Genomic DNA, 6,251 nt, shown 5'->3' with positions numbered 1-6,251 from the left:
AATCTCTTGATAAGACTCAAGTTGGGCCTCTTTGGCCACAACACCTTTTACAAGGTAACCCTTATTTGTCCCCTCAATTTCTTGAGTAGACTCCCATTCTCTGGTTTTCTCAGCCAATTCAAGCAAAAAGTTTCAAGTTTTATCTATGTCTGTAAAAGATGTAAAACCTTTGGGGCACATAGACTCTAACAACTGCTTGGTCTGATAATCAATACAATACCCTCATAAATGATTTGACAAAGTTGCCATGTATCAATTCCATGGTGAGGGCATTCCCGAAAGAGGTCGTTAAATCTCTCTATAAATTTGGAGAATGACTCACTAGGTTTCTGCCTGAATTGAAGAATATCACTCCTGAGTTTACTGATTTTATGTGAAGGAAAGAATTTTTTCAGTAGGACTATAGTAAACACATCCCATGTGGAAATGAAATTGATAGGCAGACCATAGAGCTATTTCTTAGCTTGGTCCTTGAGAGAAAAATTTATGAACCCTATTTTTACAGCATCATCAGTCAACTGTTGGACCTTCATCAGAACACAAACCTCCTCAAGTTCCCTAAGGAATAGGTATGTAACCTCAGAGAGCATCCCATGGAAGTGGGGCAATATAGTGATGTACTAAGATTTAAGCTCAAAATTATTGCCCTGGGCTTGTGGTAGAACTAAGCAGGAAGGTTGAGCTACTCTAGCAAAGTAGAACCTATCTTTCAAAGATTTAGGTGGAGGGTTTTGCTGTTGGTCTCCCATATTGAAAGGTATTGATTAGAATATAGGTATAAGGTCACTACTTGTTGGATCTCTTCTTTCAAACCTATTATCAGCATTACATACCCACCTAGCACTCATGCAACAAAAAACTACCCACAACTAGAATAAGACAAGCATAAAAGAATGGAATTTTTTTTTTTTGATATTTTTTTTTTTGGCTATTTGGGAGCTTATCGACAGGGATCCGGGGTTGCTCAATTCGTGAGGTACTGCTATAAGGTGAAACCTATTTTTATCATACTGTGAGGATTAGCAACCTCCACCGATAAACTATTATTACAAGTTGTTCTTCTCAGGAATAAATGATGAATGAAAAATAAAAATAAAGCACACCGATTTACTAAAAGAAAGCGAAAAATAACATGGAACTATCTCCCCAGCAATGGCACCAAAAAATTGTTTGAGATTTAAAAGTAACCGCATGCGTACGGATCAGTGTAGCTAACAGGTCCAACACAAGGAGAGTAGCCACTTTATTTTAGGCTTTTTTTATTAATGCAAAAGTGTACCAATTAATTATGGTGATCTACTTCTAACTACTGCCCCAAAACAAATGCATTTAAAAATGTCCCAACTAACACATCTAGGGGAATTGGAAATTGGAATTGCAATAAAAATTGAACAACCTAACCATTCATCATCTAGGAATTTAAATACTCTAACCATGTAATTAAAAAGCAAATAACTAAAAGTAAAAGTGCTGAAATATAAAGCTGAAAAGTAAATAGAGAGGCACACAAGTAGGTTTCTCTACTTAGCCCGAGGGATACACCATAAATAATATGAGCTTCCCTACTTGAATAGAGAATTACTCTTACAAGGACTGCTCTACATAGCTTTAGGGGAAAAGAGGTAAAGTAAATGACTAAAAGTAAATAATTGAAAGTAAAAGCAATAAAAGGATGGTTCCATAGCTAGAAAGGGGCAAAGCCAACACAGGCATCTAGCCATGGACCTTGGGGGAAATGGAAAGCATCAAAGTGAAAACAAAATTTAAATCCTAAATTAAGAATGAATGGGTAGCAAGAAGAGGGAATGAGAGGGGGGGTGAGACGACTTATGCAGAAGCCTACTTACCTGAACTTCAATACCTGAATCCTTGAATTAAAATAACTTAATTGATTTGAGATACTACCAGCCCTAAAAACCAGATCTGGAATGAACCAAATCTGAAATTGCTAGGCCTAGAGAAAACAAATCTAGAAGAGAAAAACTGAACTTGAAAGACATGCTCCACTGCTTGTTATTGTCACATAGAACTAAGCCTAGAACTAGAAATTGAACATTACAACTTTAATACCGTAAATAATAAAATAAAAGACTGAATCAAAAATAAAGTGCTTTCATTCACTAAATAAAAAAAATTAGATAAGTACTTAAACCAAAACGTAAAATAAAGAACTAGAGAACTAGAACTAGAGGAGAAAAAACTAAAGAAAAAGATAAAAACTAGAGAATAAAGGGTGCGCCCTCCTCCCTTGGTCGACTCCCTTTTATAGGGAGAGGGGAGGGAGAGATAAAATAGGAAGTAAGGAAGAGGAGAGAGAAGAGGATGGCCTAAGGGGATTTGGTGGTCGATTATGTGGTGAGATGGAGGGTAGAGAAAAGGAAAGAAAATAGGGGAGAGAGAAGCTTGGACGATTTGGGTGATGAGGTGGAGGGAGGAGAGAAGAGAAAAATGAGAGAATATAGGGGAGAGAGAAGCTTGGACAATTTGGGTGATGAGGTGGAGGGAGGAGAGAAGAGAAAAAGGAGAGAATATAGGGGAGAAGAGGGGAGAACACCCAAGTGTTGGCCCCTCTTGGATGATTTTGTGAGGTGGAGAGAGAAAATAGAAAATAGGAAAGAGGAGATTTCATTCCTTTTTTTTTTTTTCTTTTCTCTCAGTTTTTTTATTCTCTCTTCTAACGTGGGTAGCCTCTTTGACGGTTTTTATTGCTTAGACAATCTTCTAATTTATTGGGAAATTCCATCCGTGCCCCTTGTCTTTAAGTGAGCGGAAAGAATCTTCAATATGATCTCCTAAAAGATAGGAGAGAGAGTGAAAATCACACAAGGGAGGAAAGAGAGTGACACCCCATGTGGGTCCCTCCATCCTTGTTGGCATCTTGGAATATTCCTTATACCCCTGGAACAACTACATGTGGGCTGGTTTTGCATCTCGGTTCAATTCTAGTCCATTATTCTTTTTCTGGCCTAAAAAGAATAATCACATGTATAGTTATCCAAATGAATGTGTACTTTTAATGCAACACATCCATCTTGCTCAGAATTTTATCATTTTCACAGCCATGAAAAGAAATAAGACCTCTTTATATGTAAAATTGGAGATATGGTGCCTGATAGTCCTTAAGGCCTTGAAAATAGAAAACCTGCAAAAAGAGAGTAAAACTCAGGGTAGCTCCATTCTAAATATGTAAAATGCATGCTTTACTACCTATGATTTCACACATAAATGTGCTCATCAGTAGACTTCATCCAGAAGTGTCACAAATGCCAGATATTTTCCAACATCATACATATTCCGCCCATAGAGCTACATTCACTCAGCTCACCTTGGCCCTTTTCAACATGGGGTATCGATGTCATAAAAAAGATCAATCCCAAGGCATTTAACGGGCACTAGTTCAACCTAGAAGCCATTGATTACTTCACCAAATGGGTGGAAGCTCAGTTATATGCATTGCTCATATCTGCCAAGGTAGCAAATTTTATCCAAGAAAATATCATTTGCCAGTACAGGGTACCACAAGAGCTGATCTCAGATCAAGGATCCCACTTTTGGGGTAAAGCTGACAGAATCTACACCAAGTTCGGCATCAAGAGGCATCGATCCACTACCTACAGGCCACAAACCAGTGGGACAATAGAGGTAGGTAACAAGAACATCAAGGTCATCCTTCAAAAAATGGCTGAGACACATATGGATTGGGAAGATAAGTTACCCTATGCCTTGTGAGCATATCAGACCTTTGTCCGAACCCTGACCGAGGCGAACCCTTTTTCTCTGGTATATGGAGTAGAAATTGTACTACAAGTTGAGATCCTGGTACCATCCCTCAGGGTACTTTTGGATATTCAATTACTTAAAGGAGAATGGGTGAAGGTCAGGTATGACGAGGTCAATTTTTTTGGGTGAAAGACGGATGAAGTCCATGGATAATCTAAGGACGTATCAATTAAGGATGGCTAGAGCATTCAATAATCATGTCAAACCCCATCACATAGAAGAAGGTGAGCTAGTTCTCCGAGAACAAAGGGCTCCCATTCATAACCTCAAAGGAAAATTTAGGAAAAACTGGAGTGGCCCATTCACTGTCAAAGAAATCCTGTCAGGCAAGGCAATGAGGCTCATGGACCTTAATGGCGAATAACTGTTTGGATTGGTCAACATGGACCAACTCTAGAGATAGACCTAATTCCTTTTTAAGGGATACGTAGGTGACTTGACACGTGAAAGTGCAGTCTCAACAATCTTTGGATAATTGGAAGATTCCCAGATTATTAATCATGGTACCTAAAAGGTTATCATAGTTTGTCTCCCCAAGAATTGCCACTTAGCATATCTGACCATCAGGCATCCATCATCTGCCTATGGTCCTTCAAATTCTTATAAAGGATTAAATCCTTCAAAGTTCACCACCCAGCACTACTAATCAAGGCCAGTTCATTTCCCACCCTTGATTGATAAAAAATAAAAATAAAAAGAAAAAAAAAAGAAAAAAAAAAAGAAAAAAAAAGAGAACTCAATGCAATAGTGGTAAGAGTTTGGTAGGGTCAGTAGTCAATAAGTAACATTTTAAAAAATTGTCCCTCCATTTGTTTGTGATTGGTTGCAGGAAGATCATGGACTCTTTGGATGTGACATTAAGGAAGTGGACCTTAGACATAAACATCGAGGCCCCAAGGCTATTGGAATCTATGAACATGTTGATGCTTGGTCGGATTGGGTGTGTAGAGTTGCATCACAACTTACTCCCCAAGTGCCCCAACATTGGGATGCCAACCTCATTGTGTTTAGATTCAGAACAGTCGAGATTTGCCCAACCCTAGAGGAGTTTGGGCTTGCATGCTCTCTCCCCCCAAAGGAAGGTTGATTTGACCATCATTGAAGAAGGACTACTCAGAAGAAATTCAAAACTTCTTTGGATAGGGGAAGGAGGAAATGAAGTAGCTTGTCAAATATGGGAAGATGGAAATTTTAAAGGTGGCCAGGATCTTCACTAAATACTTGCCATTTGGAGGAATCCACTGGCAGAAGTCACAGGATGCCTATCTGTTTTACATGTTGGCTTGTTATATTTTTCGAACTCCTGGACGTGGGGCACCACCTGTCCTTATGGAGGAGGTAGGCCAGTTGAAAGAAGGGGGAGATATTGTCCCCACGATCCTTACATAGACTCTCATGGTATTTGATGACATATGCTATGGCCAAAAATTTGGGATAGATCATTATCGAGGGAGTCCCGCTATCTTCCAACTTTGGCTACTCGAAAGGTTGAAATTGGTCACCCCTCTGAAGGAGCATCAGCTCAGAGTTTCTCACTATCAAGACAAGAGGGAGGTTCCTAAGTTCAATCTTATCATCTGTTGGGAAGAGTATTTATAGGGAAGCACCGCTTAAGACATTAGATGGAAGTGCCTATGGTGGCCCAAATATGATTTCTTGATGACGACCCTGGGTTGCAACTATGTCAGGTTGATGGGTTTGACCCACACATCATTTTATTTGCCCACTTATATCAGCTGGTAGTATGGATGAAAATCAAAAGATCCCAGAGAGTTCGTAAACTTTTACCCACCCCTAGAATTTTCCCCCCAAATTGTAGCCCATCTTTCCTATCTTTGATCTCAAGGTTAAAGAGGACATTCCCCACCTTGGTGTAATCCACTGAATTAATTAATGGAGTGACAGTTGGACTTTTAGGGTTATTTTGGCTATTCTAATAAAATCTTGAGATGTGGAATCATTCATGTTCCTAATTTAAACCTTCAAAATCCAACAAAAGAAAAAGAAGTTTTGGTCCCTAAAAGATAAGTTTTCATTCCAAAAACAAAGAGCCAAGATTAGTAGTACAATAAAATATAAAAGATTAAAAAAAAAAAAAGGGGGGGAGGGAAAGAAAAAAAAAGAAAAAACATCCGTGTTCTCAATTTTGTAGGATTACAAAAGACAAGAAAGAAGGATCCTAAGAATCGACCTCATCACTATCTGTGCCAGGGTCATCCTTTGCAGGAATCATCACATCACCTGTACCCGAGATCACTGCATCATACTTTAGTTGTAGCTCCAATAGTTGCTTCTCAAGTAGGTGATTCGGGATGAGAAGTGTCAGTAAAAAGAACTAAGCAAAAGGAGGGAATGGTCCACCCTGTCTCAGTAAACAATGCTGATCACAGGCTCTAGTGCATGCGGCAGATCTCGACATATGCCTTTGGAAATACCTGAGAAGAATATATTAGTAAAAAAAAAAAAAGTAG

The 6,251-nt window shown here is 38.9% G+C and overlaps 1 non-coding gene across 1 annotated transcript; it reads left to right on the top strand.

The window, feature by feature from the left end:
* Nucleotides 1-255: 255 nt before the first annotated feature.
* Nucleotides 256-362, top strand: LOC122066750. The gene has a single exon (XR_006136445.1). It is a non-coding gene; the product is annotated as a small nucleolar RNA R71 (small nucleolar RNA).
* Nucleotides 363-6,251: the final 5,889 nt, after the last annotated feature.

The sequence above is a fragment of the Macadamia integrifolia genome, unplaced genomic scaffold (assembly GCF_013358625.1).
Source record: "Macadamia integrifolia cultivar HAES 741 unplaced genomic scaffold, SCU_Mint_v3 scaffold2560, whole genome shotgun sequence".
Lineage (NCBI taxonomy): Eukaryota > Viridiplantae > Streptophyta > Magnoliopsida > Proteales > Proteaceae > Macadamia > Macadamia integrifolia.
The sequence above is the reverse complement of the archived record's forward strand: the minus strand, read 5'-3'. Positions and strand labels throughout refer to the sequence as shown.